Below are 15,228 nucleotides of genomic sequence, written 5' to 3'. Positions count from 1 at the left end.
GCCAGCAATATTTATTGCTGGCCAAAAAGCAAACCCGTTTACCGAAAATCGTCACGGTGAAATACCGTTTCGCCGATGGGAAATAAAGAAAAACAGGCGGATGGGGGGTCGCTATTATAAATCATCGGTACCTAAACATGTCCGGTTGACAAAAAGGGTGATTTCTAGGGATTTATGTCCCGTCCTAACTGTACAATACTTTATTGGGATTTCCCTTTTGAGCGCGGACAGCGAAATTTTGAACTACAATGCGATGATAGATGATGATTCAAAGATAAGGTTAGAAATTACAGGAATCCGTTGCCAAACAAGCCGTTTCCATACAATCAATAAACACTGGCCCCGTAGACAACATAACTGTCACTGTCACACTAATATGGAAGAGTGATAGAGAGAAACGAAGCGATTCGCTGGCGAAGCGCAAGCGATCGACACCTTGGCTAGGACGCTTGGTTTTGAAACGACATGCTTAAACTAAATGAAACTTGGCTTGAAAATATACCTAACTAGCGACCCTCCCCGGCTTCGCACGGGTTACACAAACCCTTAACAATTTATACACTTAAACCTTACTCAAGAATCACTCTATTAATAGGTGAAAACATTATGAAAATCCGTTTAGTAGTTTTTGAGTTTATCACGAACATACATATTGTGCAAACAGGGACTTTTTTTTATAAGATGTAGTGATATATTTCTATAATATCTGGTACTAGATTTCGTTGCAATATTGATATCGGCGTTAGCCCATCACAGCTAACATAACTAGAATACCTATCCAAGAGAGCTAACAAAGTATCAATATCTCGAACAATCGAGACCCAAGACACAACATCATATTGCTGAAGTTCTCAAGTATCTATGGAAATAATGAAGACGAAACTATGCTTCACTCTGCCACAGAATAAATAATAGTAATAGATACAGAAGATTCACTCTCTAACAAAACGCGTCTATTACGCCCACAGACTTGTCATTTTCGCGCTCGCGCTTGACAGACAGCTGAAGTGTGCGAAAGGGAAGCCATCACGTATATGAACATACCATGAGTGCGAAAGAGTCAGACTACCAATGAGAAAACGTGACCACTTTTGACTTTGACGACGGCCGCGGACGGCCAAGAGCGTATCACAGTAATTTTCAAATTGAAAAATATACACGGATTAGGACGAAAAGTATTAAATAAAGTAATTCAGTGAAGATTGTGTCTTGTAGTGTGCCGGATTTCAGTGTTACAGTGCCAAATAATCCAAGCAAACATTAATTTCAGAGGATTTATGATATTCCTAGCGAAATTTTCATAACGATATTTTGTCAAATTAACAGCGTAAAAAGTGTAAGAAGCCGGTTTATAAAGTTCATTATAAGTTTTTCTTCCTTTGTGTGCTAATATTTTATCATATTAGTCTATAATTTAAAATATTTTGTGTAAAAACATAACCTGTTACTTTACGCTAGGGCTTGACAAAATGTTCATATGACAGTATCGATAACTTGTCGGTATATTAATAGCTATGTAATTATTTCTTCACAAGACATCATTAAGATATTAGCTTTTATAACCGACTTCAAATAATAACGATTGTTATACCTTTTTGAAGGTGCTCATGTTTAGCGGTAAATTTAAACTTCACTTTCCAACACAGTAAGAGTTACATTAAGATAAGTCTGCAACGATTTTGATAGTACACGCAGTGCAAGTGTTATTTATACGTCATAATGTCGTAGAATTTTAACGTTTAAAATAACACATTTGAAAAAGTAGTCGATAAAGCAATCAAACATCGACAGATTGTAACATGACATCACTATTTTCGATCTCACATAGACAATTTACGCACACACTTGCATTTCATTTTTGGTCGCACTTTTGAAGATTGACAGTTGTTCTAGTCATATTAATTCTATGATTACGCCAAATAAGACCGCTAGGTGGCGCAAGCGCGAGCAGACGTCCCTGTTCCGTAGCGGTGCGCGGCAACTACTATGGCTAGACACCAAAATTGGTGTGGGCATCGTGTACTTGTAGCGACGCGACGAAATCGCGGAGTGAGCCACGCCTGACTAGGGATACAGTGTGAACGAAGGTTCAGCGTAAACTTCGACTCTTGCAAAATGAAGCTTTTGGCAAATTAAAACAGAATGCATCAGGATCTCAGAGCTTACCTTAATTACGCCAAAAGTATCTAGTCTATGGCATAGATTACGTCCAACAGACACCGCAGTAAGACGTATACAAGCCTTTTTAGGGTTCCGTAGCCAAATGGCAAAAAACGGAACCCTTATGGATTCGTCATGTCTGTCTGTCTGTCCGTCTGTCCGTCTGTCTGTCCGTCCGTATGTCGCAGCCAGTTTTTTCCGAAACTATAAGAACTATACTGTTGAAACTTGGTAAGTAGATGTATTCTGTGAACCCGCATTAAGATTCTCATACAAAAATAGAAAAAAAAACAATAAATTTTGGGGGTTCCCCATACTTAGAACTGAAACTCAAAAATTTTTTTTTTCATCAAACCCATACGTGCGGGGTATCTATGGATAGGTCTTCAAACATGATATTGAGATTTCTAATATCATTTTTTTCTAAACTGAATAGTTTGCGCGAGAGACACTTCCAAAGTGGTAAAATGTGTCCCCCCCCCCCCCTGTAACTTCTAAAATAAGAGAATGATAAAACTAAAATGCAAACTTCCACCGAAAATTGGTTTGAACGAGATCTAGTAAGTCGTTTTTTTTTAAATACGTCATAAATCCCCTAAATACGGAACCCTTCATGGGCGAGTCCGACTCGCACTTGGCCGCTTTTTACGACACATTTTTTTATATTAAGACAGTGCTCGTATCGGAACGGGGATCCGCGTACGAGGAAAGAAATACTTGAAAGAGTAATCGCAGCACACGAGAGGTTAAAACATATGTTGCAATGTAATGTATAAAAATATATACCTATTGTAAATAGATTTTAACCTTTTTGAAACTCATAGGTACCTACATTGGATACAGTCGTGTTAAATTTTCCATCCAGTGGGTAAATGGTCCGTAGGTTGGAAGAAACCGCCGCGTAAGGCCGTCTTTTACGACGTCAGAATATTCGGCGTCGGCGAAATATAACGAGCCCTGTTTAAGAAATCCCAAGTTATTTTGCACTTGAGTTGGCAAAGATTAGTTTTAATGAGACTGGTTTGTTCTTAATAACTTGCTGTTTAATAAAAATCAGGGGAGAACTATAAATTTAAATTCAAATTCAAGAATATTTACCAATTTAATAGATTACCCATAAAACACAACATATATACGATTTCATTATAAATTTACACATAGATATTATAATACAGTGGTAGGCAAGTTAGTTGGATAAGCAAACTAACAACTACCATTGTATCACGCTTGTAGGGGAATGTAGTCCCTCACAGTGGAGCGTTATAGGACAGTGTGCTTTTTCCCCTATCATTCTCAAGATGGTGTTGGGACTGTCCCGCTGTTCTGACTGAATTTAGATCAATTCGTAGGGTTTTATGTTTTTTATAAGAATTTCCGTGACTTAGTAAAAAAGCCGTGCTTTTTTTTTACTTCCAATATTATTTAAGTGAAGGTTACAGTTAATTTTGCAACAATGTCAATGAATGCAGATTAATTATTATAAAAAAGATTCAATATAGTTGATGTAAAGTTATATTAGTATATTCTAGTATTAGTAGTTATAGTAGTTCACAACACAAGCCTTATTGAGCTTACCGTGGGACTAGGTCGATTTGTGTAAGATTGTCCCATAATATTTATTTATTTATTTATTTATTCTAGTTTTCCCCTTATTTTCGTTTTCTTATTGACTGCTATTATATTGCACACAACAGTATAAACATATATACTTACGGCGTTATTCATAAACGTCTGCTAAGTTAATCAGCTGATGATCATCGTTTGTCCCTCTCTATAGCATAACGACAGATAGGGACAAACGACGACCATCAACTGATTAAGTTAGCAGCCGTTTATGAATAACGCCTTTATAATATGTATTAGTTTCATTTATCACAATTATTTTTTCGCTCTCCAAAAGGTCTACAACGTATGGCCCTCTCAGAGACCCAACGTATTATCCACAATATAACCCAAGCCCCATTACTCTCTGAAGCCAGTTAAGCCCTCGAAAGAGTCCACATTACTCTGGCCGAGCCCGCCATTCACTATTCAGCAAATAAAGCGCCCATTCTAGGATCAGACAGGGTAATAGAAAAACAAAGGCTGAGCGATCGTCGCGAAAACTAGGGACCGGGGCTAGAATTGGACGACACTAAGGGTCGGTTGCACCAAACCGCCTGTCACCGTTAAAGCGTTTGCTAAATTTTATTGTATGGGATTTTTCATAGTTCTCTTCCGAGAGTAGTTGATCACTGGCCCTAAGTTTTCATGCTATAAGTAGTTCTTTTTTTTAGCATTAGAAAGAAGGTAAACGATCTTGAAGTGTCTTTTTATTAAAAATCGCCATTGAAAAATAAGTCACAGCAAATATGTTAGCATATAAATCCTATACGATCTTTTACATTTTTTGCTTTCATAAGTAATAGAAACTATTTTTTAAAGCGTTTTTAATATTTTTTCATAAAAAGACAGGTCAAGATTATTTACCTTCTTTCTAATGCTAAAAAACGAACTATAAGTGCTACGTCACGTATGACACTTCAGATGCACATGAAATTGCGAACACAACATACTTTTATTACACCAGATAAAAAAAGGGTGGCATATTTGAAAAATGTAGACGTGAGGGATAGATAATTTGATATCCTATGTAAATTTCAAAGCATACGTGGAAAGTAGTATATATGTAATATCATGACTGTTTACAATATTTTATTGTATAGTTTTCTCATGTTTAATTCATAATTTATTTATTTGCGTAAGATAGTACGTGCAGATTGATATAAGATTACACATAGGAATCAACTACCTCGTCGCATAGAGACATGCAAATATTATTGGTCTTAATCTAATATATTTACAATCTTTTATTCTATACAACGTTTACTTTGTACATCATCTCGCGCTCTCTGGTCAATTTTGTGATTAACACCAACTTACACATACACACATTTTCTGTATACATACAACTTGCCAAGTCCCTACACACAGTGGCCCCTAAACGGAGCGCTGTGTTGAGATAAACGCCTCTGACTCACCCTGTGTACTCCTAATGACCATAATTATGTTGTAAATCTGCACTGTGCACCGTGGACTGAATCTCGCAGAAATAAAAATATTAAGTTTAAGACGAGAATATGTTAGAGGATACGTGGTTTTGTATTTTTTTGTTATTTTTTCTTAACACGACACATACACACACATTTTCTTTACCTATACATACAACTTCCCAAGTCCCCACACACAGTGGCCCCACAACGGAGTGTTGTGTTGAGATAAACGCCGCTGACTCACCCTGTTTACTCCTAATGACCATAATAATGTTGTAAATCTGCACTGTGCACCGTGGACTGAATCTCGCAGAAACAAAATAGATAATTCTATAGTTTAAGGCGAGAATTCCTTAGATTTTTTTTTAAATACTACAATATTAACATAAGAAAGATATAACAGTTTTGAACGATTCACGGTTAGTTTCACTAGAACCCGTGAACAAGATGCATGTAATGTAACTGCGTCGAAATATTGGGAGCTCGAAAACAATACAAAAGGTAACCAAGGTTGATATCCCCGTCGATATAAGTCTATATGAAAGATATGCTATATTTCAAACCATCATCGATGCCTTAGTTATCTACCCGTTACATAATTATATTGCGTACTAATCCTAGACATAAAAGATTTATTATTGCTTGAATTTTCATATCAAATTTCATGCTATTTTAGAATAACCTTTCAAATTCAATTCTTTCAATTGTATTGTACCTCGATACAATTTGTAAATTAGGAAACTATAGGTCTATATAGAAATCAATTTGTAGCTATTAAGTAGCTAAGTTGCTCATAATTATGTTTATTACGAGGCTGTTTGTTTCTCAATAAAAAAAAAAAAAAAAAAAATTGTGACTTCGATTGTATGGCGGCGGCTTGGTTCGTGTGATTCTTAACCTTTTGATCGCCAAGAACACCTAAAGGCGTCGTAACTAGTCGTGCCCACAGCGCCATGGACCACTAGAGTCTGTGCGGAAATAGAAGAGTCGCACAGGGCTATAAACGCGAAAATCGAAGTTCGCAAATTGCGAGCACTTTTCTCTGTCACTCTAATTACGGCTTCATTAATCAGAAAGAGAAAGATCTCCGCAATTTTCGAATTTCGGTTTTTGCGTTAGCCCCTCAGACTCTATAGGTGTTATGTTATGGGGGATGCTGTCAAAGTAACTTTCACACTTTCAAGTAAGGTTTACCTCGCTTGCGCGCGGGACCTTGGCGAGTCAGTGACGATTTTTTTTTGACGTATAGCGGTCAAAAGGTTAAACGATTTGTCCTGTTCATTCGCTTGACGGCACCAAACAGCGAACAGCGATATTTAAACAGCGCGCCGAGGGCCCCTATTCACGGCCACCGTTTACTTCGATCACGGACTCATTTTCGCCTTTGCTGTACAGCTTCAAGCTAGAAACGCGTATCTGACATGGAAACTCAATTAAATGAGGATCTAAAAGCACTCGCCGACAAAACCTGCTACTTGTTCCGAGATATAGGCTAGCAAAGTATCGAAAGTCGCTCCGTGTCATGGGACCCAAATTATATAGGTAATTCATTACCCAAAGCAATAGTTGATTCCGCCAGTGACCAAATCTTTGCGCGTAACTTAAAAATTCTACTCCTAGAAAAAGCTTACTACACTATCGATGAATTCTTCACAGGGAACTAAATACCTAGACTAATTTATTGTCTTCTTAACAAATTAACATGTACAATATTACTTTTTACCAATAAACGCTATGTATCTATCTATAAAGTCGACCAGCGTCTTTATTAGTGTCGTTTCCCAGCAAAATGTCCCATTTCGTCGCTTGCCATAAGGACGTTTCGACAGGTTATTCGTATAAAGATACAAGCAAATCTCATCCTTATGGTAAGCGACAAAGTGGGACCCTTTACTAGACTTCGATAGATTTATACTTAACCTAATCATAAATAGAATAGAAGTCTCCATTTTTTGAAGGTGCGTTATTACAAATTACAATTGTATGGTCTGCTAAAGTCGCAAACCTCTAAACTCCTCCGGAGGAGTTAAGTGGTGCAACTTTAGGTATTGTTGGCTAAAGTAGCAAATGCCCAATGTCCTTGAAAGGGTCTAGCAGGCTAAGCTAACAAGATTGGCCCCCGCAAGGGATTTGGTTGTAATTTGAGGTGCAGTAGTGGCAGGTCCTAAGAACATTGTATGCATAATATCAGCCTTCGATCTTCTTTTATTCCAGACTTATCCACGAAAATGTCAAAATATCAAGGTAATTTTTAAACGGTTATTTCAGCTAAACCAAGCAAGCGAGAGTAACCAAATAAATTCAGAATGAAGGAGCATAAAATGGGGTTTATAATGCATATTTTTACAGACATTCATTTCCTTGAACTTGGATGAAAAAAAAGTTTTTTTTTCGTTTCATTTTTGTGCCACTTTTCGCGGAGACACAACTATCAAAAAAATTACTTGATAAGCCGCAATTGTCAACTACGTATACATTTTAAAACATTTTTCTTTTCCAAGCAAATGAACTGTCAAACACCTTAATACTTTACTTGACAGTTCATTTGCTTGGAAAATAAATAATGATCCAAGTATATAGTGTAGTGGCAAAGAAAGGTAAGTCAACGACTTTATAACTAAAGTATTCTATGCTACTTACATGTTAGATTTTTTATTACATAGTTCTACTTACTTACTAGTTAAAATACTACTAGTTACTAGTTACTAGTAGTTACTTGCTAGTTAAATTTAGTCTAAGTGTAATTTGTGTTTAATTTTTTAAGTTTTCTTGTTTCTTTAGTTAGTTTAGATCGTATGTTTTTTTTTAAGTTACTTTGATGTGTAATTCTGTAAATCTGACATTATATAATAAATATTTAGTCTTACTTACTTATTAAATTGTTTAGTTTTTAGGGTTCCGTACCTCAAAAGGAAAAAAAGGAACTCTAATAGGATCACTCGTGCGTCTGTCTGTCCGTCCGTCCATCTGTCACAGCCTTTTTTCTCCGAAACTACTGGACCAATTAAGTTGAAATTTGGCACACATATGTAAGTTTGTGACCCAAAGATGGACGTGTAAAGTAAATAAATGAATTTTAAATATGGAGGCCATTTTCGGGGGGCAAATGAGAAAATTAAAAAATAAAGTTTTTCAGACTATATTGTGTTACATATCAAATGAAAGAGCTCATTGTAAGAATCTCAAATATATTTTTTTTACAAATTTAGGATTCAAAGTTTAGCAGTTATTCAAGAAAATAGGCAAAAAAATGACCATTCCCCCCTTAATCCTTATCTCCGAAAGTACTGGGTCTATAATTTTGTAAAAAATACACAAAATAGTTCTATACCTATAAATGACAGGAAAACCTATTAGAAATGTGCAGTGCAGCGTGAGTCGGACTTAATGCACGGAACCCTTGGAACGCGAGTCCGACTCGCACTTGGCCGGTTTTACTTTATTGTTATCAACTTATCATCATAGTTTTGCTTTTAGCGTGTTAATCACTAAGCAAGAGCGTTGTTCCTTAACACAGGTATTTATATAATTAAAGGGGCACCAACCTGAATTTTGTTACATAATGCATGTCAGTGCTTTTTTTTTAATTCATAATTTAGACATACTTTGGACGTCGTGATAACGGACATGGAAGAGAACAATCTCACAGCTGAGGATGCCGAAGACCGGGCAAAGTGGAGAAGACTGAGCAGGAAAGCGGACCCTGGCGCTAGGCCGGGAAAACGCTAGGTTGAAGAAGAAGACTTTAGGTGCCAATAAATATCATCTACCCGTTCCTACCGCAGGCGAGTCCCGAACAAAGCAGTTTGTTAGTGCTTTGGCTCCGCGCCGACACTAGACTCGAGTGCTTTTTCATTTCCGCCAGAGGGCGTGTATTTATTTTATTTTGCTAAATGCCTACAGACGCCTGTTATGCAATTAAAGGTTGCGGGCTTTGGTTTTATTATAACCGTGTTTGTGAAATGTGGAGAGGGATTTTTCATTGAATTTACCATTTTCTCTTCTGGTTAATCTGTTTTAGGAAAAAAATGCGGTAAGGCCAATGTGGAGAAGACCGGCATAAGATAAGATAAGATAAGATAAAAGATAGTTTATTCATATGAAATTTATTGAAGGGAAGACCGTTATAGGGCAAGAATATGTCGTTCGCGCTCAGACACAGTCAGGGCTATAACCGCGAAAATCGAAGTCTCTGTCACTCTAATTACGCCTTCATTGGAGTAAAAGAGAAAGATCCCCGAAATTTGCGTATTTCGGTTTTCGCGGTAGACCCCCAGAAAGGAAGAGCTTCACTCCTTCTGCTACCACATTGACCTCAACCAGAAAAAAACAGAACAAGCAGACAGCTGCAGCACCAGAGGTGTTGCAAGTGCATTGCCGGTATTTAAGATTAAGATGGGAGTACGCTCTTTTCTTGAAGGTCGTATCGGTCCGAAAATACGGCGGGCGACCGTTCATAGTTGCGATTTTCAGTAAATAATTGTAAGCTGATACTGGTATTTTTCAACTAAACGTAGGTCTTTTGTCACAAACAGGTAAATGCAGGCAAAGCCACGCGACGCCATTATAGAACAGAAAACACGCGAAATTGCTCCTATCATTCACAAGTACTGTACTATCTGATTCTACGTCCAATATGGAAGCTACGGACTAGGGTTGTCACGAGCAAAATTTAATAAAAATGTCAGAAACATTCTGTTACAGTGCGAAAAGAACTCAAAGATGTAAAGAAAAAATGTTATAATTTTATAGTGGTGTTGCAAAAAGTATATAAGTTTACGTCAATATTCAGTTATCTATAGAACGATATTGCCGACGAAACCCTACTACAGTAAACTACACAGTTTGTCATTCATTCGCGTATATCAGATTTCATGTCCAATATAAAAATGCTAGGGTTGTCACTTGGAGAATTTAATAAAAATGTCAGGAATATAATATTAGGGTGGCACTTCTCTTCATTTGTAGGATGTAAAGTGTAGGTAGAGGAAAGAAAAAATATAGGTACTTAAAAGTATTTCGTTTTCTTATTAGTAATGTTTAATGTTAAAATATTATTGTTACCACTGGGTTTTTTAACAAGCAAATAGCAACCCGTTAAACTTAGTTATGTTCATGTAGTAATACGCTTTTAATAACGAAAACCCATGATAAATATTTAACCGCATTTCTGGGTGAACAATTAAAAAAACAAGGAATGGTGAATACAGTTAATTATTTTGGGTGCTATTTAAACGAACAGCAAACAATACTTACTAACCTAACCTAAAAACTAACGCAAAAAAGCATTCTGATGTGCGAATAATTATTCCGCTGTAATTTTTTTTTTAGGGACGATTTGTTTTTGACGGACGGATAATTTTCGTGTTTTTAGAACTTTGATAACTAAGCTACCTAACTAGCTTTTTGCTAATTTGAACCTCCGTGTATAGGTACCTACAGTGCTAAAATTTCCATTGACAACTTTTTATAAATTAAATCACTACCTACACCTAATAAAACAAAGTCCCCCGCCGCGTTTGTCTGTTTTGTTTGTTTATTGTTTATTGTTTATTGTTTATTAAGTTGACAATTGTACCTTAACAGCTAAAGCCACAGCGGCACAAATTGGGAGACAGTAATACTTATACATAGGGTACACAAGTATTTACATACATAACAACATTATATAATACTACTTACAGGCATCTCTCGCTCTATCACTCTCTTACACTCAATCATCAGTCGTCCAATTGCACTCGCAAACAAATCACACTCCGAGTGTGCCTCGAGCACGGAGTTGAGCAGAGCGTGCGCGCGCGCGACCGGCGCCTGCGCGTGCGCCCGCGTGCGCGCGGCGCCCTCCGCCAGCAGCGGGTGGCGCCGCGCGCGAGTGTACTGGTTAGGCACAAATAAACGCATGAAGGCCTCGACAAGGGCTACGCTATCTATTAAGTTTCTAATAATACCGATCGTGAATTTCGCCAACGAGAGCAACCTCCGTAGCTGGAGCGAGTCGTACCCTAGATGTCCCTGCAGAAACAGAGTAGGGTACATATACGGATAATAGGTGTGTATTTTCTTGTATAATGCCCTAAGATACGACTTTTGGACTTGCTCCAGCATAAGTATATATTTGCTTTCATGCGGACTCCACACCACAGCGTTCGTTTCGAGAACGCTGCGCACGAGTGCCGCATACAACACGCGTGTGGCTTCCACAGTCAGGGGCGCTGAATTGCGCAGAACGAAACCCAGTCTTTTGTATGCAGTCTTAGCCACGGCCTGGACATGTTCGCGAAACGTTATATTTGAGTCAAAGAGAACTCCTAAGTCACGTACCTGTTCCGAGCGTGATATGTCGGCGCCGCCAATATTGTAACGAAATATTTGAGGTGTATGGGACCGGGTGAAAGACATCATTTCGCATTTACTTGCATTGAAATAGAGTTCATTTTCAACACTCCAACGATAGACCGCCTCTATGTCCCGTTGCAGCTCCTCGCAATCCCTTTGGCTTTGGATCGGTTTAATCAATTTAACATCATCAGCGAACATTAGCACTGTGCAGTGATGCACTTCGACAGGCAGATCGTTTATCAGCAGCACAAAAAGAAATGGTCCCAAGTTGGACCCCTGACTGATACCAGAGCGCGTAGGGTAGCTTTCTGAAACGTAGGGACCATACTTCCCTTCACTTCATACTTTGTGTATTTGTATGTTCGCGATAAACTCAAAAACTACTAAACGGATCTTCATGCGGTTTTTACCTATCAAAATAGGTTTAAGTGTATAATTTGTTAACCCGTCCAAAGCCGCGGCGGGTCGCTAGTTAAATTATAAAATAAAACTCGACAACCCTACGAAATATCACCCGATACACGGCAAAACAAAATAATATTTTAACATAGCATTCGCTGTAATTGTTTATATCTTTCCATTACTTTGTTCCATTGTGTTTTATTTTTCGCTCAATATAGATCAAGGGCAGAACGGGAACAAATTTTGATAAAAATGTGTCTACGTTTTCTATATTATGGGAATCCTTATAAATCTTATAATATATTTATGTAGGTACATATATCTTATATCTTTAAACGAGCAATTCTTGTATACCTTTAAACGAGAAATTCTTATATATATATTTATATATTTATTGATATGTATATATATTTCGGGGATCTTGGAAACGACTCTAACGATTTCGATGAAATTTGCTGTATGGGGGTTTTCGGGGGCGAAAAATGGATCTTGGTCTTATCTCAAGGAAAACGCGCATTTTCAAGTTTTTATATGTTTTCCGAGCTTTGCTCGGTCTTCCAGATATTGTAAAATATATGAATATTTTTCTTGAATATGGACGAAAAGAAGTAGGTATTTGTCTCAAATATTTAACTCTTAAATAAATAGGTAGGTAGGTACTAAAACATGATTTGACCATGATGGTGGTATACAAGTAGGTAAATATTTTATCTTATCTAATAACTTTAAACAAGCAATTCTTGTATATTTATTTATTTATATGTAGATATATTTTGAGGATCTCGGAAACGGCTCTAACGATTTCGGTGAAATTTGCTATATGGGGCTTTTCGGGGGCGAAAAGTCGATGTAGCTAGGTCTTATCTCTGGGAAAACACGGATTTTTAAGTTTTTTGTTTTTTGAGCAAAGCTCGGTCGTCCAGATATTTAGACTTTACATGAGGTACGCACATCATTATTGCCATATTATGTAAACTGTTTATTGTAGCGAGACTATCTCGGGGCCAAATATAATCTTGTCGGGGTCAAGCGTGGCTCATTCCGCGATTCCTTTGCGTCGCTGCAAGTACATGCGGCCCACACCAATTTTGGTGTCTAGCCATAGTAGTTGCCACCGCTACCCGCTACGGAACGGACGTCTGCTCGCGCTTGCGCCATCTAGCGGTCATATATGTCGTAATAGACGCGTTTTGTTAGAGAGTCAACCTTCTGTACCTAGTAGGTACTATTATTTATTCTGTGTCCGGGTTTAATTCATCGCCTCAGTTACTTCGGCTGCTGACTAGATACAAACAGCAACACCCTTAGGTAACTGTCCATCGGTGGACCTTATGCGTTTTATAATAAGGTTTACGAAGTGTCAGTTATAGGTAAGTCTGGGCGATGGTACGAGAATCAGGCCTCTAAAGCATGGAGGTCAATTCAAATTTACATTGTCCATCAAAATTATATCTAAATGACGTCAGTCGCCCGTGTGTCTCGCTCGCGTCAATGCATGTACGTACAAGTACAAGCGAAACGCACGCGCGATTACATCATTTTGATGTCACAATGTAAGTTTGAATTGGCCTCGTGATCCGGAGAACAACAATGACGCTTATCGCCACACCGCATGCACTTAGACAAAGCGATGAGCCCACTATTGGGCAGAGGCAACGAGGCAACGTGGCGTGGCAACTAGAGGTTATATAGCTACGATAACACATTCAGGTGAATTGAGGATATTGGGAGTAGCTTAGTGCGATGCGTTATGAAAAAGGATGCTCCTTGGTATGAAGTGAAACATGTTGAGATCGAGCAATTTTCGACTTAAAATACTTGAGTGGGCCGTTATAATATATATATGTTTAATATAGGGTAGGTGCGTTAGTATTCGTCCAGCTCTAGTTTTCGCCCACTTGACGAAATTTGAATATAAACCTACATTGCTGCACAAATTTGGACTTATTACAATGCTTAATGTCTAAACAATATCACATAAATATGATATTTCACCAGTAGCAAATTAAAAATCCAATGTATTATTCGCTAATCTATCAAGTGGACGAAAACTAGAGCATGAACGGAAACTAGCGCAATTACCCTAATATAGATAATGTAGACAATCATAATATCCGTTAAGTATATTATAAAAACAAAACATTGTTCTCAGGCTATTAAGCTAAGCCGCAGACCAGACAATAGTTATTTGTACAACAAGAGATCAAAGTTTGATATTTCTTCGAGTGCTTATTTTGAGTCCCGTGCAAGCGAAAGATTCTATAGTAGATTCACGAGCGTAGCGAGTGAATCTAATTTAGAATCTTGAGCGTAGTAAGGGACTCAAAAGCGCACGAGATGTAAATAACTTTGATCTCGTGTAGTTCACAAAACTTTTCACCTCAGCAGTGAGAACATAATTAGAGAACCCGAAAAATGTATTCCTTCTTCATCACTTACCTCTATTCACTCATGTTTTCTTAAGATATACCAACAATTAAATTTTCACCTCAGCAGCTCGAACAAGGGTACTTTGCTACTTAAAAACAGTGAGCAAAATCGCATTTTGCTCATTTTGTCTCACTCAGTGAGCAAAATGCGATTTTGCTCACTGTTTTTAAGTAGCAAAGTACCCTTGTTCCAGCTGCTGAGGTGAAAATGGACTTATTATCATGCTATCTTAGTTTAGTTTAGTTTAGTTTCTTTATTGGTAAAAAGTATTTTACAGGTCACACAGGTACAATTGAAATAAGATAGTTATTTACAATTCTAGATAAAAATAATATAATTTAAAATGTTATAATAATCTGATACGGCTAAAATCCTTGTTAACTACGGAACCCCACAAAGGACACATTTTGAATACAAATTCGAGAAAATACTCATTACCATTACCATATCCAAATAAAAAACTACCAATAAAAGTGAATAAAGATATAGCATAAATTATTCCCAGACATCCAAAAGTTTCTTTTTTACCTCTGTCTTGAGAAATAATATGTGAAATTATACCAAATCCTGGTAAAATTAAAATATAAACTTCAGGGTGGCAGGGTCAAGTATGTTTATAGTTTATGCGTATTTATGAGTAGGTAGTACTGGTTTTCTCTTTATTTGTTGCTCTCTTTCTTTATGTGTATCCAAAATTCTCATATTGCTATTTGTCCATATTAAATTGTCTTTCACCTGTTAGTGTTTGATCCTTTCGCATTTTCTCAAAGGTTAGCTGGAAGAGATCCCTTTTAGGGATAAGTTCGCCTTTGTACATAACATTCTTATTTTTGTTTTGTTTTTGTCCGTTTTATGTAAACCTGTT

This window comes from Cydia amplana, chromosome 17, assembly GCF_948474715.1.
Source record: "Cydia amplana chromosome 17, ilCydAmpl1.1, whole genome shotgun sequence".
Lineage (NCBI taxonomy): Eukaryota > Metazoa > Arthropoda > Insecta > Lepidoptera > Tortricidae > Cydia > Cydia amplana.
The sequence above is the reverse complement of the archived record's forward strand: the minus strand, read 5'-3'. Positions refer to the sequence as shown.